This window comes from Pleurodeles waltl, chromosome 4_1 (assembly GCF_031143425.1).
Source record: "Pleurodeles waltl isolate 20211129_DDA chromosome 4_1, aPleWal1.hap1.20221129, whole genome shotgun sequence".
Taxonomy (NCBI): domain Eukaryota; kingdom Metazoa; phylum Chordata; class Amphibia; order Caudata; family Salamandridae; genus Pleurodeles; species Pleurodeles waltl.
This window is the reverse complement of record NC_090442.1, coordinates 53,432,791-53,455,079: the sequence shown is the minus strand read 5'-3', so window position 1 is coordinate 53,455,079 and position 22,289 is coordinate 53,432,791. Positions and strand designations below refer to the sequence as shown.

At 52.2% G+C, this 22,289-nt stretch overlaps 4 non-coding genes across 4 annotated transcripts; all 4 read left to right on the top strand.

Annotated features, from left to right (window-relative positions):
* Positions 1-3,061: 3,061 nt before the first annotated feature.
* On the top strand, positions 3,062-3,132 carry TRNAG-GCC (transfer RNA glycine (anticodon GCC)). The gene has a single exon. It is a non-coding gene; the product is annotated as a tRNA-Gly (tRNA).
* Positions 3,133-12,451: 9,319 nt separating this feature from the next.
* Positions 12,452-12,522, top strand: TRNAG-GCC (transfer RNA glycine (anticodon GCC)). The gene has a single exon. It is a non-coding gene; the product is annotated as a tRNA-Gly (tRNA).
* Positions 12,523-14,843: 2,321 nt separating this feature from the next.
* TRNAG-GCC (transfer RNA glycine (anticodon GCC)) lies at positions 14,844-14,914 on the top strand. Its single transcript has one exon. It is a non-coding gene; the product is annotated as a tRNA-Gly (tRNA).
* A 6,944-nt stretch (positions 14,915-21,858) lies between these two features.
* Positions 21,859-21,929, top strand: TRNAG-GCC (transfer RNA glycine (anticodon GCC)). The gene has a single exon. It is a non-coding gene; the product is annotated as a tRNA-Gly (tRNA).
* Positions 21,930-22,289: the final 360 nt, after the last annotated feature.

Genomic DNA, 22,289 nt, shown 5'->3' with positions numbered 1-22,289 from the left:
CCTATTTTGCATAGAACCACAGCCTCCTGGGAGGGCAGAGACATGAGGTTTCTCAGGGAAAGCCCTCCCAGGAGTGTTGAAGGGCAGGACGTGAAACACAGCAATCCCGGAATGGCCTGGTCTAAGATGCCTGTGCAATAGGCCTGGCCCTAGGCTTCCGGGGCTCTTCCTCGGCAGAGGCCCCAGTGGTATGAGCCCGACCAGGGCTGTAGGGCGCGTTGGGAGCGCGTTAGGGACGCGAAAGAGGGCGCAGGGCGCAGAACTCTGCCCGTTTCTCCCCAGGATTTTGGGGAGGACAGGGAATCTGGCCAGGTCAGTGACTAGGCTGTCCCAGAAGGAAAGTCCAGTGACAGTGGCATGTTGTGAAACACAAGATTGCTGGTGGTCTGGAGGGTGCTTTCTGTCAGCCACTTCTCCCGGGAGCAGCCAGAGAGCAGGCTGATGTTGTGCTCTGTCAAGCACAACACTGGCCCCAAACCACTGTCCTTAGCAAAAGCAGAAACATTCATAGTTTCAGTCTCCTGCATCTGATTCCTGCCATCAGCATGTGAACGTTTGGCAGTCCAAGGCTTGCCATGCAAACTTTGTTCATAGGTGTCCAATGCGAATGCATGGGCCTCATCACTACTGTCTACGGCAGGGCTCTCTGCTCAGCCTATGTAAGTGAAGCATTGGTGGTTCAGTGGTAGAATTCTCGCCTGCCACGCGGGAGGCCCGGGTTCGATTCCTGGCCAATGCAAAGCGCCCTTCTTTTGGCTTTGCTTTAGAAGTCAGAGATATAGACTTGGTGGGGAAAAAAATGTCAAAGAGTGACCCCGACGTGATTTGAACACACAACCTTCTGATCTGGAGTCAGACGCGCTACCGTTGCGACACGAGGTCCCTGTGCATGCAGTTCTCAGCCCCGGATCAAGAAATGCTTCTGTGCCTTTTATTGGCCCTCAGTACGCCTGTGGTTAAAGTAGAAGGCTTGGTGTCCCGTTTCCAGTCCTATTGGTGGAAATGACTAGAGGTGAAGAGATGAGAGAAGATAGAAATGTTGAGATAGAGCATGTCACGCAGGCAAAGCGAGAGCTCTAAGAGCAAAGCCAGACAGCTGTGTTTTAATTCAGGACTTGATGTCCCGTTTCCAGTCCTATTGGTGGAAATGACTAGAGGTGAAGAGATGAGAGAAGATAGAAATGTTGAGATAGAGCATGTCACGCAGGCAAAGCGAGAGCTCTAAGAGCAAAGCCAGACAGCTGTGTTTTAATTCAGGACTTGATGTAGGCAAAAGCATACGTCCCTGGGTGGGCTTGAACCACCAACCTTTCGGTTAACAGCTGAACACGCTAACCGATTGCGCCACAGAGACCAACCACCGCAGTGAGCGTGCTGGGACTCAATATATGTTTTTACCTTTGTGCTCCTGCCTGCAGCTCTAAGGTCCTGGCATAAGACAGGTAGGCTTAGACTCCATTGTGACATGTCTTACTTCTCTTAGAAGAAGGTTCTGAGTTGCCAGGCAGCTTATCTTCTGCCGGGCACACTTTCCTTTGCAGGCTTTCAGGTTGTGAATCCAGCACTGCTTAGGTGTCCATGTCAGACATGAGCAGCTCATTGAGCCCCACTGTGTGTTTTTTGTGGAGATACAACTCTCAGACTAGAGGGAGCAGGCGGGAAGTGGGTGAGACTCACACAGGGTGGGTGGGGCAGTTAAAGGATGTTATCTAATAGTGTAATCGAGGAGTTGTTTTTTTTTGTGCACTACACTTTAACCAGCGATTCTTTCTAAAAGGAAATCCCAGGGCAGTACCCGCAATGAGTGGCATCCCCACACCCGAGGTTGCATTGTGGTAGCTGTTCCCTAAGCCCATAGCCCCTGTCCCCATGTCGCCCTTTCTCCTCGTGTAACTCACCCCAGGTTCGGTGGCTCTGATACTTGCTGCTTCTGCTGCGCGATCATCCCCATGATCTGGGCCTTTGTACGAAATGTCATGTAAGATGACTTTATTCAGCACGGCGTTTGTCATTTGCTTGGTTGTCCTGTCACTGTTGGATGTTTTCTTGCGCAGACTACTGTCTAATGGTGGGAAGGCCACGAGACACGTGACTTTTCTCTTTCCTTGTTAGCATAGTTTCCTGCCACTGTCTTGGTGTGCTGCCAGCCTGTGAGACACGTGTCTTGCCCATCTCAGCTCCACTGTGGCATGTTAGATATGTCTTTGAGCAGAGTCCCGGTCCCAGAGCTGCTGCCTTCTCTGCACTCTGGCTTATAAGACTGCAGGCAAAGGCCCTCCCTGGCCCCTCAGCCAGATAGATACATTTACCTGCAGGGCTCAGCTTTGGTGAAAGATATTGGCGAGAGAGAGGAAAGGGGACGGCCCGTGGTGCACCCCCTATTTTGCATAGAACCACAGCCTCCTGGGAGGGCAGAGACATGAGGGTTCTCAGGGAAAGCCCTCCCAGGAGTGTTGAAGGGCAGGACGTGAAACACAGCAATCCCGGAATGGCCTGGTCTAAGATGCCTGTGCAATAGGCCTGGCCCTAGGCTTCCGGGGCTCTTCCTCGGCAGAGGCCCCAGTGGTATGAGCCCGACCAGGGCTGTGCCCGACCAGGGCTGTAGGGCGCGTTGGGAGCGCGTTAGGGACGCGAAAGAGGGCGCAGGGCGCAGAACTCTGCCCGTTTCTCCCCAGGATTTTGGGGAGGACAGGGAATCTGGCCAGGTCAGTGACTAGGCTTTCCCAGAAGGAAAGTCCAGTGACAGTGGCATGTTGTGAAACACAAGATTGCTGGTGGTCTGGAGGGTGCTTTCTGTCAGCCACTTCTCCCGGGAGCAGCCAGAGAGCAGGCTGATGTCGTGCTCTGTCAAGCACAACACTGGCCCCAAACCACTGTCCTTAGCAAAAGCAGAAACATTCATAGTTTCAGTCTCCTGCATCTGATTCCTGCCATCAGCATGTGAACGTTTGGCAGTCCAAGGCTTGCCATGCAAACTTTGTTCATAGGTGTCCCATGCGAATGCATGGGCCTCATCACTACTGTCTACGGCAGGGCTCTCTGCTCAGCCTATGTAAGTGAAGCATTGGTGGTTCAGTGGTAGAATTCTCGCCTGCCACGCGGGAGGCCCGGGTTCGATTCCCGGCCAATGCAAAGCGCCCTTCTTTTGGACTTGCTTTAGAAGTCAGAGATATAGACTTGGTGGGGAAAAAAATGTCAAAGAGTGACCCCGACGTGATTTGAACACGCAAACTTCTGATCTGGAGTCAGACGCGCTACCGTTGCGCCACGAGGTCCCTGTGCATGCAGTTCTCAGCCCCGGATCAAGAAATGCTTCTGTGCCTTTTATTGGCCCTCAGTACGCCTGTGGTTAAAGTAGAAGGCTTGGTGGCCCGTTTCCAGTCCTATTGGTGGAAATGACTAGAGGTGAAGAGATGAGAGAAGATAGAAATGTTGAGATAGAGCATGTCACGCAGGCAAAGCGAGAGCTCTAAGAGCAAAGCCAGACAGCTGTTTTTTAATTCAGGACTTGATGTCCCGTTTCCAGTCCTATTGGTGGAAATGACTAGAGGTGAAGAGATGAGAGAAGATAGAAATGTTGAGATAGAGCATGTCACGCAGGCAAAGCGAGAGCTCTAAGAGCAAAGCCAGACAGCTGTGTTTTAATTCAGGACTTGATGTAGGCAAAAGCATACGTCCCTGGGTGGGCTTGAACCACCAGCCTTTCAGTTAACAGCCGAACGTGCTAACCGATTGCGCCACAGAGACCAACCACCGCAGTGAGTGTGTTGGGACTCAATATATGTTTTTACCTTTGTGCTCCTGCCTGCAGCTCTAAGGTCCTGGCATAAGACAGGTAGGCTTAGACTCCATTGTGACATGTCTTACTTCTCTTAGAAGAAGGTTCTGAGTTCCCAGGCAGCTTATCTTCTGCCGGGCACACTTTCCTTTGCAGGCTTTCAGGTTGTGAATCCAGCACTGCTTAGGTGTCCATGTCAGACATGAGCAGCTCATTGAGCCCCATTGTGTGTTTTTGGTGGAGATACAACTCTCAGACTAGAGGGAGCAGGCGGGAAGTGGGTGAGACTCACACAGGGTGGGTGGGGCAGTTAAAGGATGTTATCTAATAGTGTAATCGAGGAGTAGGTTTTTTTGTGCTCTACACTTTAACCAGCGATTCTTTCTAAAAGGAAATCCCAGGGCAGTACCCGCAATGAGTGGCATCCCCACACCCGAGGTTGCATTGTGGTAGCTGTTCCCTGAGCCCATAGCCCCTGTCCCCATGTCGCCCTTTCTCCTCGTGTAACTCACCCCAGGTTCGGTGGCTCTGATACTTGCTGCTTCTGCTGCGCGATCATCCCCATGATCTGGGCCTTTGTACGAAATGTCATGTAAGATGACTTTATTCAGCACGGCGTTTGTCATTTGCTTGGTTGTCCTGTCACTGTTGGATGTTTTCTTGCGCAGACTACTGTCTAATGGTGGGAAGGCCACGAGACACGTGACTTTTCTCTTTCCTTGTTAGCATAGTTTCCTGCCACTGTCTTGGTGTGCTGCCAGCCTGTGAGACACGTGTCTTGCCCATCTCAGCTCCACTGTGGCATGTTAGATATGCCTTTGAGCAGAGTCCCGGTCCCAGAGTTGCTGCCTTCTCTGCACTCTGGCTTGTAAGACTGCAGGCAAAGGCCCTCCCTGGCCCCTCAGCCAGATAGATACATTTACCTGCAGGGCTCAGCTTTGGTGAAAGATATTGGCGAGAGAGAGGAAAGGGGACGGCCCGTGGTGCACCCCCTATTTTGCATAGAACCACAGCCTCCTGGGAGGGCAGAGACATGAGGGTTCTCAGGGAAAGCCCTCCCAGGAGTGTTGAAGGGCAGGACGTGAAACACAGCAATCCCGGAATGGCCTGGTCTAAGATGCCTGTGCAATAGGCCTGGCCCTAGGCTTCCGGGGCTCTTCCTCGGCAGAGGCCCCAGTGGTATGAGCCCGACCAGGGCTGTGCCCGACCAGGGCTGTAGGGCGCGTTGGGAGCGCGTTAGGGACGCGAAAGAGGGCGCAGGGCGCAGAACTCTGTCCGTTTCTCCCCAGGATTTTGGGGAGGACAGGGAATCTGGCCAGGTCAGTGACTAGGCTTTCCCAGAAGGAAAGTCCAGTGACAGTGGCATGTTGTGAAACACAAGATTGCTGGTGGTCTGGAGGGTGCTTTCTGTCAGCCACTTCTCCCGGGAGCAGCCAGAGAGCAGGCTGATGTCGTGCTCTGTCAAGCACAACACTGGCCCCAAACCACTGTCCTTAGCAAAAGCAGAAACATTCATAGTTTCAGTCTCCTGCATCTGATTCCTGCCATCAGCATGTGAACGTTTGGCAGTCCAAGGCTTGCCATGCAAACTTTGTTCATAGGTGTCCCATGCGAATGCATGGGCCTCATCACTACTGTCTACGGCAGGGCTCTCTGCTCAGCCTATGTAAGTGAAGCATTGGTGGTTCAGTGGTAGAATTCTCGCCTGCCACGCGGGAGGCCCGTGTTCGATTCCCGGCCAATGAAAAGCGCCCTTCTTTTGGCTTTACTTTAGAAGTCAGAGATATAGACTTGGTGGGGAAAAAAATGTCAAAGAGTGACCCCGACGTGATTTGAACACGCAACCTTCTGATCTGGAGTCAGACGCGCTACCGTTGCGCCACGAGGTCCCTATGCATGCAGTTCTCAGCCCCGGATCAAGAAATGCTTCTGTGCCTTTTATTGGCCCTCAGTACGCCTGTGGTTAAAGTAGAAGGCTTGGTGTCCCGTTTCCAGTCCTATTGGTGGAAATGACTAGAGGTGAAGAGATGAGAGAAGATAGAAATGTTGAGATAGAGCATGTCACGCAGGCAAAGCGAGAGCTCTAAGAGCAAAGCCAGACAGCTGTGTTTTAATTCAGGACTTGATGTCCCGTTTCCAGTCCTATTGGTGGAAATGACTAGAGGTGAAGAGATGAGAGAAGATAGAAATGTTGAGATAGAGCATGTCACGCAGGCAAAGCGAGAGCTCTAAGAGCAAAGCCAGACAGCTGTGTTTTAATTCAGGACTTGATGTAGGCAAAAGCATACGTCCCTGGGTGGGCTTGAACCACCAACTTTTCGGTTAACAGCCGAACACGCTAACCGATTGCGCCACAGAGACCAACCACCACAGTGAGCGTGTTGGGACTCAATATATGTTTTTACCTTTGTGCTCCTGCCTGCAGCTCTAAGGTCCTGGCATAAGACAGGTAGGCTTAGACTCCATTGTGACATATCTTACTTCTCTTAGAAGAAGGTTCTGAGTTGCCAGGCAGCTTATCTTCTGCCGGGCACACTTTCCTTTGCAGGCTTTCAGGTTGTGAATCCAGCACTGCTTAGGTGTCCATGTCAGACATGAGCAGCTCATTGAGCCCCACTGTGTGTTTTTTGTGGAGATACAACTCTCAGACTAGAGGGAGCAGGCGGGAAGTGGGTGAGACTCACACAGGGTGGGTGGGGCAGTTAAAGGATGTTATCTAATAGTGTAATCGAGGAGTTGGTTTTTTTGTGCACTACACTTTAACCAGCGATTCTTTCTAAAAGGAAATCCCAGGGCAGTACCCGCAATGAGTGGCATCCCCACACCCGAGGTTGCATTGTGGTAGCTGTTCCCTGAGCCCATAGCCCCTGTCCCCATGTCGCCCTTTCTCCTCGTGTAACTCACCCCAGGTTCGGTGGCTCTGATACTTGCTGCTTCTGCTGCGCGATCATCCCCATGATCTGGGCCTTTGTACGAAATGTCATGTAAGATGACTTTATTCAGCACGGCGTTTGTCATTTGCTTGGTTGTCCTGTCACTGTTGGATGTTTTCTTGCGCAGACTACTGTCTAATGGTGGGAAGGCCACGAGACACGTGACTTTTCTCTTTCCTTGTTAGCATAGTTTCCTGCCACTGTCTTGGTGTGCTGCCAGCCTGTGAGACACGTGTCTTGCCCATCTCAGCTCCACTGTGGCATGTTAGATATGTCTTTGAGCAGAGTCCCGGTCCCAGAGCTGCTGCCTTCTCTGCACTCTGGCTTGTAAGACTGCAGGCAAAGGCCCTCCCTGGCCCCTCAGCCAGATAGATACATTTACCTGCAGGGCTCAGCTTTGGTGAAAGATATTGGCGAGAGAGAGGAAAGGGGACGGCCCGTGGTGCACCCCATATTTTGCATAGAACCACAGCCTCCTGGGAGGGCAGAGACATGAGGGTTCTCAGGGAAAGCCCTCCCAGGAGTGTTGAAGGGCAGGACGTGAAACACAGCAATCCCGGAATGGCCTGGTCTAAGATGCCTGTGCAATAGGCCTGGCCCTAGGCTTCCGGTGCTCTTCCTCGGCAGAGGCCCCAGTGGTATGAGCCCGACCAGGGCTGTAGGGCGCGTTGGGAGCGCGTTAGGGACGCGAAAGAGGGCGCAGGGCGCAGAACTCTGCCCGTTTCTCCCCAGGATTTTGGGGAGGACAGGGAATCTGGCCAGGTCAGTGACTAGGCTTTCCCAGAAGGAAAGTCCAGTGACAGTGGCATGTTGTGAAACACAAGATTGCTGGTGGTCTGGAGGGTGCTTTCTGTCAGCCACTTCTCCCGGGAGCAGCCAGAGAGCAGGCTGATGTTGTGCTCTGTCAAGCACAACACTGGCCCCAAACCACTGTCCTTAGCAAAAGCAGAAACATTCATAGTTTCAGTCTCCTGCATCTGATTCCTGCCATCAGCATGTGAACGTTTGGCAGTCCAAGGCTTGCCATGCAAACTTTGTTCATAGGTGTCCCATGCGAATGCATGGGCCTCGTCACTACTGTCTACGGCAGGGCTCTCTGCTCAGCCTATGTAAGTGAAGCATTGGTGGTTCAGTGGTATAATTCTCGCCTGCCACGCGGGAGGCCCGGGTTCGATTCCCGGCCAATGCAAAGCGCCCTTCTTTTGGCTTTGCTTTAGAAGTCAGAGATATAGACTTGGTGGGGAAAAAAATGTCAAAGTGTGACCCCGACGTGATTTGAACACACAACCTTCTGATCTGGAGTCAGACGCGCTACCATTGCGCCACGAGGTCCCTGTGCATGCAGTTCTCAGCCCCGGATCAAGAAATGCTTCTGTGCCTTTTATTGGCCCTCAGTACGCCTGTGGTTAAAGTAGAAGGCTTGGTGTCCCGTTTCCAGTCCTATTGGTGGAAATGACTAGAGGTGAAGAGATGAGAGAAGATAGAAATGTTGAGATAGAGCATGTCACGCAGGCAAAGCGAGAGCTCTAAGAGCAAAGCCAGACAGCTGTGTTTTAATTCAGGACTTGATGTCCCGTTTCCAGTCCTATTGGTGGAAATGACTAGAGGTGAAGAGATGAGAGAAGATAGAAATGTTGAGATAGAGCATGTCACGCAGGGAAAGCGAGAGCTCTAAGAGCAAAGCCAGACAGCTGTGTTTTAATTCAGGACTTGATGTAGGCAAAAGCATACGTCCCTGGGTGGGCTTAAACCACCAACCTTTCGGTTAACAGCCGAACGCGCTAACCGATTGCGCCACAGAGACCAACCACCGCAGTGAGCGTGTTGGGACTCAATATATGTTTTTACCTTTGTGCTCCTGCCTACAGCTCTAAGGTCCTGGCATAAGACAGGTAGGCTTAGACTCCATTGTGACATGTCTTACTTCTCTTAGAAGAAGGTTCTGAGTTGCCAGGCAGCTTATCTTCTGCCGGGCACACTTTCCTTTGCAGGCTTTCAGGTTGTGAATCCAGCACTGCTTAGGTGTCCATGTCAGACATGAGCAGCTCATTGAGCCCCACTGTGTGTTTTTTGTGGAGATACAACTCTCAGACTAGAGGGAGCAGGCGGGAAGTGGGTGAGACTCACACAGGGTGGGTGGGGCAGTTAAAGGATGTTATCTAATAGTGTAATCGAGGAGTTGGGTTTTTTGTGCTCTACACTTTAACCAGCGATTCTTTCTAAAAGGAAATCCCAGGGCAGTACCCGCAATGAGTGGCATCCCCACACCCGAGGTTGCATTGTGGTAGCTGTTCCCTGAGCCCATAGCCCCTGTCCCCATGTCGCCCTTTCTCCTCGTGTAACTCACCCCAGGTTCGGTGGCTCTGATACTTGCTGCTTCTGCTGCGCGATCATCCCCATGATCTGGGCCTTTGTACGAAATGTCATGTAAGATGACTTTATTCAGCACGGCGTTTGTCATTTGCTTGGTTGTCCTGTCACTGTTGGATGTTTTCTTGCGCAGACTACTGTCTAATGGTGGGAAGGCCACGAGACACGTGACTTTTCTCTTTCCTTGTAAGCATAGTTTCCTGCCACTGTCTTGGTGTGCTGCCAGCCTGTGAGACACGTGTCTTGCCCATCTCAGCTCCACTGTGGCATGTTAGATATGCCTTTGAGCAGAGTCCCGGTCCCAGAGTTGCTGCCTTCTCTGCACTCTGGCTTGTAAGACTGCAGGCAAAGGCCCTCCCTGGCCCCTCAGCCAGATAGATACATTTACCTGCAGGGCTCAGCTTTGGTGAAAGATATTGGCGAGAGAGAGGAAAGGGGACGGCCCGTGGTGCACCCCCTATTTTGCATAGAACCACAGCCTCCTGGGAGGGCAGAGACATGAGGGTTCTCAGGGAAAGCCCTCCCAGGAGTGTTGAAGGGCAGGACGTGAAACACAGCAATCCCGGAATGGCCTGGTCTAAGATGCCTGTGCAATAGGCCTGGCCCTAGGCTTCCGGGGCTCTTCCTCGGCAGAGGCCCCAGTGGTATGAGCCCGACCAGGGCTGTGCCCGACCAGGGCTGTAGGGCGCGTTGGGAGCGCGTTAGGGACGCGAAAGAGGGCGCAGGGCGCAGAACTCTGCCCGTTTCTCCCCAGGATTTTGGGGAGGACAGGGAATCTGGCCAGGTCAGTGACTAGGCTTTCCCAGAAGGAAAGTCCAGTGACAGTGGCATGTTGTGAAACACAAGATTGCTGGTGGTCTGGAGGGTGCTTTCTGTCAGCCACTTCTCCCGGGAGCAGCCAGAGAGCAGGCTGATGTCGTGCTCTGTCAAGCACAACACTGGCCCCAAACCACTGTCCTTAGCAAAAGCAGAAACATTCATAGTTTCAGTCTCCTGCATCTGATTCCTGCCATCAGCATGTGAACGTTTGGCAGTCCAAGGCTTGCCATGCAAACTTTGTTCATAGGTGTCCCATGCGAATGCATGGGCCTCATCACTACTGTCTACGGCAGGGCTCTCTGCTCAGCCTATGTAAGTGAAGCATTGGTGGTTCAGTGGTAGAATTCTCGCCTGCCACGCGGGAGGCCCGTGTTTGATTCCCGGCCAATGCAAAGCGCCCTTCTTTTAGCTTTGCTTTAGAAGTCAGAGATATAGACTTGGTGGGGAAAAAAATGTCAAAGAGTGACCCGACGTGATTTGAACACGCAACCTTCTGATCTGGAGTCAGACGCGCTACCGTTGCGCCACGAGGTCCCTGTGCATGCAGTTCTCAGCCCCGGATCAAGAAATGCTTCTGTGCCTTTTATTGGCCCTCAGTACGCCTGTGGTTAAAGTAGAAGGCTTGGTGTCCCGTTTCCAGTCCTATTGGTGGAAATGACTAGAGGTGAAGAGATGAGAGAAGATAGAAATGTTGAGATAGAGCATGTCACGCAGGCAAAGCGAGAGCTCTAAGAGCAAAGCCAGACAGCTGTGTTTTAATTCAGGACTTGATGTATGCAAAAGCATACGTCCCTGGGTGGGCTTAAACCACCAACCTTTCGGTTAACAGCCGAACGCGCTAACCGATTGCGCCACAGAGACCAACCACCGCAGTGAGCGTGTTGGGACTCAATATATGTTTTTACCTTTGTGCTCCTGCCTACAGCTCTAAGGTCCTGGCATAAGACAGGTAGGCTTAGACTCCATTGTGACATGTCTTACTTCTCTTAGAAGAAGGTTCTGAGTTGCCAGGCAGCTTATCTTCTGCCGGGCACACTTTCCTTTGCAGGCTTTCAGGTTGTGAATCCAGCACTGCTTACGTGTCCATGTCAGACATGAGCAGCTCATTGAGCCCCACTGTGTGTTTTTTGTGGAGATACAACTCTCAGACTAGAGGGAGCAGGCGGGAAGTGGGTGAGACTCACACAGGGTGGGTGGGGCAGTTAAAGGATGTTATCTAATAGTGTAATCGAGGAGTTGGGTTTTTTGTGCTCTACACTTTAACCAGCGATTCTTTCTAAAAGGAAATCCCAGGGCAGTACCCGCAATGAGTGGCATCCCCACACCCGAGGTTGCATTGTGGTAGCTGTTCCCTGAGCCCATAGCCCCTGTCCCCATGTCGCCCTTTCTCCTCGTGTAACTCACCCCAGGTTCGGTGGCTCTGATACTTGCTGCTTCTGCTGCGCGATCATCCCCATGATCTGGGCCTTTGTACGAAATGTCATGTAAGATGACTTTATTCAGCACGGCGTTTGTCATTTGCTTGGTTGTCCTGTCACTGTTGGATGTTTTCTTGCGCAGACTACTGTCTAATGGTGGGAAGGCCACGAGACACGTGACTTTTCTCTTTCCTTGTTAGCATAGTTTCCTGCCACTGTCTTGGTGTGCTGCCAGCCTGTGAGACACGTGTCTTGCCCATCTCAGCTCCACTGTGGCATGTTAGATATGTCTTTGAGCAGAGTCCCGGTCCCAGAGCTGCTGCCTTCTCTGCACTCTGGCTTGTAAGACTGCAGGCAAAGGCCCTCCCTGGCCCCTCAGCCAGATAGATACATTTACCTGCAGGGCTCAGCTTTGGTGAAAGATATTGGCGAGAGAGAGGAAAGGGGACGGCCCGTGGTGCACCCCATATTTTGCATAGAACCACAGCCTCCTGGGAGGGCAGAGACATGAGGGTTCTCAGGGAAAGCCCTCCCAGGAGTGTTGAAGGGCAGGACGTGAAACACAGCAATCCCGGAATGGCCTGGTCTAAGATGCCTGTGCAATAGGCCTGGCCCTAGGCTTCCGGGGCTCTTCCTCGGCAGAGGCCCCAGTGGTATGAGCCCGACCAGGGCTGTAGGGCGCGTTGGGAGCGCGTTAGGGACGCGAAAGAGGGCGCAGGGCGCAGAACTCTGCCCGTTTCTCCCCAGGATTTTGGGGAGGACAGGGAATCTGGCCAGGTCAGTGACTAGGCTTTCCCAGAAGGAAAGTCCAGTGACAGTGGCATGTTGTGAAACACAAGATTGCTGGTGGTCTGGAGGGTGCTTTCTGTCAGCCACTTCTCCCGGGAGCAGCCAGAGAGCAGGCTGATGTCGTGCTCTGTCAAGCACAACACTGACCCCAAACCACTGTCCTTAGCAAAAGCAGAAACATTCATAGTTTCAGTCTCCTGCATCTGATTCCTGCCATCAGCATGTGAACGTTTGGCAGTCCAAGGCTTGCCATGCAAACTTTGTTCATAGGTGTCCCATGCGAATGCATGGGCCTCATCACTACTGTCTACGGCAGGGCTCTCTGCTCAGCCTATGTAAGTGAAGCATTGGTGGTTCAGTGGTAGAATTCTCGCCTGCCACGCGGGAGGCCCGGGTTCGATTCCCGGCCAATGCAAAGCGCCCTTCTCTTGGCTTTGCTTTAGAAGTCAGAGATATAGACTTGGTGGGGAAAAAAATGTCAAAGAGTGACCCCGACGTGATTTGAACACGCAACCTTCTGATCTGGAGTCAGCCGCGCTACCGTTGAGCCACGAGGTCCCTGTGCATGCAGTTCTCAGCCCCGGATCAAGAAATGCTTCTGTGCCTTTTATTGGCCCTCAGTACGCCTGTGGTTAAAGTAGAAGGCTGTGTGGCCCGTTTCCAGTCCTATTGGTGGAAATGACTAGAGGTGAAGAGATGAGAGAAGATAGAAATGTTGAGATAGAGCATGTCACGCAGGCAAAGCGAGAGCTCTAAGAGCAAAGCCAGACAGCTGTGTTTTAATTCAGGACTTGATGTCCCGTTTCCAGTCCTATTGGTGGAAATGACTAGAGGTGAAGAGATGAGAGAAGATAGAAATGTTGAGATAGAGCATGTCACGCAGGCAAAGCGAGAGCTCTAAGAGCAAAGCCAGACAGCTGTGTTTTAATTCAGGACTTGATGTAGGCAAAAGCATACGTCTCTGGGTGGGCTTGAACCACCAACCTTTCAGTTAACAGCCGAACGCGCTAACCGATTGCGCCACAGAGACCAACCACCGCAGTGAGCGTGTTGGGACTCAATATATGTTTTTATCTTTGTGCTCCTGCCTGCAGCTCTAAGGTCCTGGCATAAGACAGGTAGGCTTAGACTCCATTGTGACATGTCTTACTTCTCTTAGAAGAAGGTTCTGAGTTGCCAGGCAGCTTATCTTCTGCCGGGCACACTTTCCTTTGCAGGCTTTCAGGTTGTGAATCCAGCACTGCTTAGGTGTCCATGTCAGACATGAGCAGCTCATTGAGCCCCATTGTGTATTTTTTGTGGAGATACAACTCTCAGACTAGAGGGAGCAGGCGGGAAGTGGGTGAGACTCACACAGGGTGGGTGGGGCAGTTAAAGGATGTTATCTAATAGTGTAATCGAGGAGTAGGGTTTTTTGTGCTCTACACTTTAACCAGCGATTCTTTCTAAAAGGAAATCCCAGGGCAGTACCCGCAATGAGTGGCATCCCCACACCCGAGGTTGCATTGTGGTAGCTGTTCCCTGAGCCCATAGCCCCTGTCCCCATGTCGCCCTTTCTCCTCGTGTAACTCACCCCAGGTTCGGTGGCTCTGATACTTGCTGCTTCTGCTGCGCGATCATCCCCATGATCTGGGCCTTTGTACGAAATGTCATGTAAGATGACTTTATTCAGCACGGCGTTTGTCATTTGCTTGGTTGTCCTGTCACTGTTGGATGTTTTCTTGTGCAGACTACTGTCTAATGGTGGGAAGGCCACGAGACACGTGACTTTTCTCTTTCCTTGTTAGCATAGTTTCCTGCCACTGTCTTGGTGTGCTGCCAGCCTGTGAGACACGTGTCTTGCCCATCTCAGCTCCACTGTGGCATGTTAGATATGTCTTTGAGCAGAGTCCCGGTCCCAGAGTTGCTGCCTTCTCTGCACTCTGGCTTGTAAGACTGCAGGCAAAGGCCCTCCCTGGCCCCTCAGCCAGATAGATACATTTACCTGCAGGGCTCAGCTTTGGTGAAAGATATTGGCGAGAGAGAGGAAAGGGGACGGCCCGTGGTGCACCCCCTATTTTGCATAGAACCACAGCCTCCTGGGAGGGCAGAGACATGAGGGTTCTCAGGGAAAGCCCTCCCAGGAGTGTTGAAGGGCAGGACGTGAAACACAGCAATCCCGGAATGGCCTGGTCTAAGATGCCTGTGCAATAGGCCTGGCCCTAGGCTTCCGGGGCTCTTCCTCGGCAGAGGCCCCAGTGGTATGAGCCCGACCAGGGCTGTGCCCGACCAGGGCTGTAGGGCGCGTTGGGAGCGCGTTAGGGACGCGAAAGAGGGCGCAGGGCGCAGAACTCTGCCCGTTTCTCCCCAGGATGTTGGGGAGGACAGGGAATCTGGCCAGGTCAGTGACTAGGCTTTCCCAGAAGGAAAGTCCAGTGACAGTGGCATGTTGTGAAACACAAGATTGCTGGTGGTCTGGAGGGTGCTTTCTGTCAGCCACTTCTCCCGGGAGCAGCCAGAGAGCAGGCTGATGTCGTGCTCTGTCAAGCACAACACTGGCCCCAAACCACTGTCCTTAGCAAAAGCAGAAACATTCATAGTTTCAGTCTCCTGCATCTGATTCCTGCCATCAGCATGTGAACGTTTGGCAGTCCAAGGCTTGCCATGCAAACTTTGTTCATAGGTGTCCCATGCGAATGCATGGGCCTCATCACTACTGTCTACGGCAGGGCTCTCTGCTCAGCCTATGTAAGTGAAGCATTGGTGGTTCAGTGGTAGAATTCTCGCCTGCCACGCGGGAGGCCCGGGTTCGATTCCCGGCCAATGCAAAGCGCCCTTCTTTTGGCTTTGCTTTAGAAGTCAGAGATATAGACTTGGTGGGGAAAAAAATGTCAAAGAGTGACCCCGAAGTGATTTGAACACGCAAACTTCTGATCTGGAGTCAGACGCGCTACCGTTGCGCCACGAGGTCCCTGTGCATGCAGTTCTCAGCCCCGGATCAAGAAATGCTTCTGTGCCTTTTATTGGCCCTCAGTACGCCTGTGGTTAAAGTAGAAGGCTTGGTGTCCCGTTTCCAGTCCTATTGGTGGAAATGACTAGAGGTGAAGAGATGAGAGAAGATAGAAATGTTGAGATAGAGCATGTCACGCAGGCAAAGCGAGAGCTCTAAGAGCAAAGCCAGACAGCTGTGTTTTAATTCAGGACTTGATGTAGGCAAAAGCATACGTCCCTGGGTGGGCTTGAACCACCAACCTTTCGGTTAACAGCCGAACACGCTAACCGATTGCGCCACAGAGAGCAACCACCGCAGTGAGCGTGTTGGGACTCAATATATGTTTTTACCTTTGTGCTCCTGCCTGCAGCTCTAAGGTCCTGGCATAAGACAGGTAGGCTTAGACTCCATTGTGACATGTCTTACTTCTCTTAGAAGAAGGTTCTGAGTTGCCAGGCAGCTTATCTTCTGCCGGGCACACTTTCCTTTGCAGGCTTTCAGGTTGTGAATCCAGCACTGCTTAGGTGTCCATGTCAGACATGAGCAGCTCATTGAGCCCCACTGTGTGTTTTTTGTGGAGATACAACTCTCAGACTAGAGGGAGCAGGCGGGAAGTGGGTGAGACTCACACAGCGTGGGTGGGGCAGTTAAAGGATGTTATCTAATAGTGTAATCGAGGAGTTGTTTTTTTTGTGCACTACACTTTAACCAGCGATTCTTTCTAAAAGGAAATCCCAGGGCAGTACCCGCAATGAGTGGCATCCCCACACCCGAGGTTGCATTGTGGTAGCTGTTCCCTGAGCCCATAGCCCCTGTCCCCATGTCGCCCTTTCTCCTCGTGTAACTCACCCCAGGTTCGGTGGCTCTGATACTTGCTGCTTCTGCTGCGCGATCATCCCCATGATCTGGGCCTTTGTACGAAATGTCATGTAAGATGACTTTATTCAGCACGCCGTTTGTCATTTGCTTGGTTGTCCTGTCACTGTTGGATGTTTTCTTGTGCAGACTACTGTCTAATGGTGGGAAGGCCACGAGACACGTGACTTTTCTCTTTCCTTGTTAGCATAGTTTCCTGCCACTGTCTTGGTGTGCTGCCAGCCTGTGACACACGTGTCTTGCCCATCTCAGCTCCACTGTGGCATGTTAGATATGTCTTTGAGCAGAGTCCCGGTCCCAGAGCTGCTGCCTTCTCTGCACTCTGGCTTATAAGACTGCAGGCAAAGGCCCTCCTTGGCCCCTCAGCCAGATAGATACATTTACCTGCAGGGCTCAGCTTTGGTGAAAGATATTGGCGAGAGAGAGGAAAGGGGACGGCCCGTGGTGCACCCCCTATTTTGCATAGAACCACAGCCTCCTGGGAGGGCAGAGACATGAGGGTTCTCAGGGAAAGCCCTCCCAGGAGTGTTGAAGGGCAGGACGTGAAACACAGCAATCCCGGAATGGCCTGGTCTAAGATGCCTGTGCAATAGGCCTGGCCCTAGGCTTCCGGGGCTCTTCCTCGGCAGAGGCCCCAGTGGTATGAGCCCGACCAGGGCTGTGCCCGACCAGGGCTGTAGGGCGCGTTGGGAGCGCGTTAGGGACGCGAAAGAGGGCGCAGGGCGCAGAACTCTGCCCGTTTCTCCCCAGGATTTTGGGGAGGACAGGGAATCTGGCCAGGTCAGTGACTAGGCTTTCCCAGAAGGAAAGTCCAGTGACAGTGGCATGTTGTGAAACACAAGATTGCTGGTGGTCTGGAGGGTGCTTTCTGTCAGCCACTTCTCCCGGGAGCAGCCAGAGAGCAGGCTGATGTCGTGCTCTGTCAAGCACAACACTGGCCCCAAACCACTGTCCTTAGCAAAAGCAGAAACATTCATAGTTTCAGTCTCCTGCATCTGATTCCTGCCATCAGCATGTGAACGTTTGGCAGTCCAAGGCTTGCCATGCAAACTTTGTTCATAGGTGTCCCATGCGAATGCATGGGCCTCATCACTACTGTCTACGGCAGGGCTCTCTGCTCAGGCTATGTAAGTGAAGCATTGGTGGTTCAGTGGTAGAATTCTCGCCGGCCACGTGGGAGGCCCGGGTTCGATTCCCGGCCAATGCAAAGCGCCCTTCTTTTGGCTTTGCTTTAGAAGTCAGAGATATAGACTTGGTGGGGAAAAAAATGTCAAAGAGTGACCCCGACGTGATTTGAACACGCAACCTTCTGATCTGGAGTCAGACGCGCTACCGTTGCGCCACGAGGTCCCTGTGCATGCAGTTCTCAGCCCCGGATCAAGAAATGCTTCTGTGCCTTTTATTGGCCCTCAGTACGCCTGTGGTTAAAGTAGAAGGCTTGGTGTCCCGTTTCCAGTCCTATTGGTGGAAATGACTAGAGGTGAAGAGATGAGAGAAGATAGAAATGTTGAGATAGAGCATGTCACGCAGGCAAAGCGAGAGCTCTAAGACCAAAGCCAGACAGCTGTGTTTTAATTCAGGACTTGATGTCCCGTTTCCAGTCCTATTGGTGGAAATGACTAGAGGTGAAGAGATGAGAGAAGATAGAAATGTTGAGATAGAGCATGTCACGCAGGCAAAGCGAGAGCTCTAAGAGCAAAGCCAGACAGCTGTGTTTTAATTCAGGACTTGATGTAGGCAAAAGCATACGTCCCTGGGTGGGCTTGAACCACCAACTTTTCGGTTAACAGCCGAACACGCTAACCGATAGCGCCACAGAGACCAACCACCACAGTGAGCGTGTTGGGACTCAATATATGTTTTTACCTTTGTGCTCCTGCCTGCAGCTCTAAGGTCCTGGCATAAGACAGGTAGGCTTAGACTCCATTGTGACATATCTTACTTCTCTTAGAAGAAGGTTCTGAGTTGCCAGGCAGCTTATCTTCTGCCGGGCACACTTTCCTTTGCAGGCTTTCAGGTTGTGAATCCAGCACTGCTTAGGTGTCCATGTCAGACATGAGCAGCTCATTGAGCCCCACTGTGTGTTTTTTGTGGAGATACAACTCTCAGACTAGAGGGAGCAGGCGGGAAGTGGGTGAGACTCACACAGGGTGGGTGGGGCAGTTAAAGGATGTTATCTAATAGTGTAATCGAGGAGTTGGTTTTTTTGTGCACTACACTTTAACCAACGATTCTTTCTAAAAGGAAATCCCAGGGCAGTACCCGCAATGAGTGGCATCCCCACACCCGAGGTTGCATTGTGGTAGCTGTTCCCTGAGCCCATAGCCCCTGTCCCCATGTCGCCCTTTCTCCTCGTGTAACTCACCCCAGGTTCGGTGGCTCTGATACTTGCTGCTTCTGCTGCGCGATCATCCCCATGATCTGGGCCTTTGTACGAAATGTCATGTAAGATGACTTTATTCAGCACGGCGTTTGTCATTTGCTTGGTTGTCCTGTCACTGTTGGATGTTTTCTTGCGCAGACTACTGTCTAATGGTGGGAAGGCCACGAGACACGTGACTTTTCTCTTTCCTTGTTAGCATAGTTTCCTGCCACTGTCTTGGTGTGCTGCCAGCCTGTGAGACACGTGTCTTGCCCATCTCAGCTCCACTGTGGCATGTTAGATATGTCTTTGAGCAGAGTCCCGGTCCCAGAGCTGCTGCCTTCTCTGCACTCTGGCTTGTAAGACTGCAGGCAAAGGCCCTCCCTGGCCCCTCAGCCAGATAGATACATTTACCTGCAGGGCTCAGCTTTGGTGAAAGATATTGGCGAGAGAGAGGAAAGGGGACGGCCCGTGGTGCACCCCATATTTTGCATAGAACCACAGCCTCCTGGGAGGGCAGAGACATGAGGGTTCTCAGGGAAAGCCCTCCCAGGAGTGTTGAAGGGCAGGACGTGAAACACAGCAATCCCGGAATGGCCTGGTCTAAGATGCCTGTGCAATAGGCCTGGCCCTAGGCTTCCGGGGCTCTTCCTCGGCAGAGGCCCCAGTGGTATGAGCCCGACCAGGGCTGTAGGGCGCGTTGGGAGCGCGTTAGGGACGCGAAAGAGGGCGCAGGGCGCAGAACTCTGCCCGTTTCTCCCCAGGATTTTGGGGAGGACAGGGAATCTGGCCAGGTCAGTGACTAGGCTTTCCCAGAAGGAAAGTCCAGTGACAGTGGCATGTTGTGAAACACAAGATTGCTGGTGGTCTGGAGGGTGCTTTCTGTCAGCCACTTCTCCCGGGAGCAGCCAGAGAGCAGGCTGATGTCGTGCTCTGTCAAGCACAACACTGGCCCCAAACCACTGTCCTTAGCAAAAGCAGAAACATTCATAGTTTCAGTCTCCTGCATCTGATTCCTGCCATCAGCATGTGAACGTTTGGCAGTCCAAGGCTTGCCATGCAAACTTTGTTCATAGGTGTCCCATGCGAATGCATGGGCCTCGTCACTACTGTCTACGGCAGGGCTCTCTGCTCAGCCTATGTAAGTGAAGCATTGGTGGTTCAGTGGTATAATTCTCGCCTGCCACGCGGGAGGCCCGGGTTCGATTCCCGGCCAATGCAAAGTGCCCTTCTTTTGGCTTTGCTTTAGAAGTCAGAGATATAGACTTGGTGGGGAAAAAAATGTCAAAGTGTGACCCCGACGTGATTTGAACACACAACCTTCTGATCTGGAGTCAGACGCGCTACCATTGCGCCACGAGGTCCCTGTGCATGCAGTTCTCAGCCCCGGATCAAGAAATGCTTCTGTGCCTTTTATTGGCCCTCAGTACGCCTGTGGTTAAAGTAGAAGGCTTGGTGTCCCGTTTCCAGTCCTATTGGTGGAAATGACTAGAGGTGAAGAGATGAGAGAAGATAGAAATGTTGAGATAGAGCATGTCACGCAGGCAAAGCGAGAGCTCTAAGAGCAAAGCCAGACAGCTGTGTTTTAATTCAGGACTTGATGTCCCGTTTCCAGTCCTATTGGTGGAAATGACTAGAGGTGAAGAGATGAGAGAAGATAGAAATGTTGAGATAGAGCATGTCACGCAGGCAAAGCGAGAGCTCTAAGAGCAAAGCCAGACAGCTGTGTTTTAATTCAGGACTTGATGTAGGCAAAAGCATACGTCCCTGGGTGGGCTTGAGCCACCAACCTTTCAATTAACAGCCAAACGCGCTAACTGATTGCGCCACAGAGACCAACCACCGCAGTGAGCGTGTTGGGACTCAATATATGTTTTTACCTATGTGCTCCTGCCTGCAGCTCTAAGGTCCTGGCATAAGACAGGTAGGCTTAGACTCCATTGTGACATGTCTTACTTCTCTTAGAAGAAGGTTCTGAGTTGCCAGGCAGCTTATCTTCTGCCGGGCACACTTTCCTTTGCAGGCTTTCAGGTTGTGAATCCAGCACTGCTTAGGTGTCCATGTCAGACATGAGCAGCTCATTGAGCCCCATTGTGTGTTTTTTGTGGAGATACAACTCTCAGACTAGAGGGAGCAGGCGGGAAGTAGGTGAGACTCACACAGGGTGGGTGGGGCAGTTAAAGGATGTTATCTAATAGTGTAATCGAGGAGTTGGGTTTTTTGTGCTCTACACTTTAACCAGCGATTCTTTCTAAAAGGAAATCCCAGGGCAGTACCCGCAATGAGTGGCATCCCCACACCCGAGGTTGCATTGTGGTAGCTGTTCCCTGAGCCCATAGCCCCTATCCCCATGTCGCCCTTTCTCCTCGTGTAACTCACCCCAGGTTCGGTGGCTCTGATACTTGCTGCTTCTGCTGCGCGATCATCCCCATGATCTGGGCCTTTGTACGAAATGTCATGTAAGATGACTTTATTCAGCACGGCGTTTGTCATTTGCTTGGTTGTCCTGTCACTGTTGGATGTTTTCTTGCGCAGACTACTGTCTAATGGTGGGAAGGCCACGAGACACGTGACTTTTCTCTTTCCTTGTTAGCATAGTTTCCTGCCACTGTCTTGGTGTGCTGCCAGCCTGTGAGACACGTGTCTTGCCCATCTCAGATCCACTGTGGCATGTTAGATATGTCTTTGAGCAGAGTCCCGGTCCCAGAGCTGCTGCCTTCTCTGCACTCTGGCTTATAAGACTGCAGGCAAAGGCCCTCCCTGGCCCCTCAGCCAGATAGATACATTTACCTGCAGGGCTCAGCTTTGGTGAAAGATATTGGCGAGAGAGAGGAAAGGGGACGGCCCGTGGTGCACCCCCTATTTTGCATAGAACCATAGCCTCCTGGGAGGGCAGAGACATGAGGGTTCTCAGGGAAAGCCCTCCCAGGAGTGTTGAAGGGCAGGACGTGAAACACAGCAAACCCGGAATGGCCTGGTCTAAGATGCCTGTGGAATAGGCCTGGCCCTAGGCTTCCGGGGCACTTCCTCGGCAGAGGCCCCAGTGGTATGAGCCCGACCAGGGCTGTGCCCGACCAGGGCTGTAGGGCGCGTTGGGAGCGCGTTAGGGACGCGAAAGAGGGCGCAGGGCGCAGAACTCTGCCCGTTTCTCCCCAGGATTTTGGGGAGGACAGGGAATCTGGCCAGGTCAGTGACTAGGCTTTCCCAGAAGGAAAGTCCAGTGACAGTGGCATGTTGTGAAACACAAGATTGCTGGTGGTCTGGAGGGTGCTTTCTGTCAGCCACTTCTCCCGGGAGCAGCCAGAGAGCAGGCTGATGTCGTGCTCTGTCAAGCACAACACTGGCCCCAAACCACTGTCCTTAGCAAAAGCAGAAACATTCATAGTTTCAGTCTCCTGCATCTGATTCCTGCCATCAGCATGTGAACGTTTGGCAGTCCAAGGCTTGCCATGCAAACTTTGTTCATAGGTGTCCCATGCGAATGCATGGGCCTCGTCACTACTGTCTAAGGCAGGGCTCTCTGCTCAGGCTATGTAAGTGAAGCATTGGTGGTTCAGTGGTAGAATTCTCGCCTGCCACGCGGGAGGCCCGGGTTCGATTCCCGGCCAATGCAAAGCGCCCTTCTTTTGGCTTTGCTTTAGAAGTCAGAGATATAGACTTGGTGGGGAAAAAAATGTCAAAGAGTGACCCCAACGTGATTTGAACACACAACCTTCTGATCTGGAGTCAGACGCGCTACCGTTGCGCCACGAGGTCCCTGTGCATGCAGTTCTCAGCCCCGGATCAAGAAATGCTTCTGTGCCTTTTATTGGCCCTCAGTACGCCTGTGGTTAAAGTAGAAGGCTTGGTGTCCCGTTTCCAGTCCTATTGGTGGAAATGACTAGAGGTGAAGAGATGAGAGAAGATAGAAATGTTGAGATAGAGCATGTCACGCAGGCAAAGCGAGAGCTCTAAGAGCAAAGCCAGACAGCTG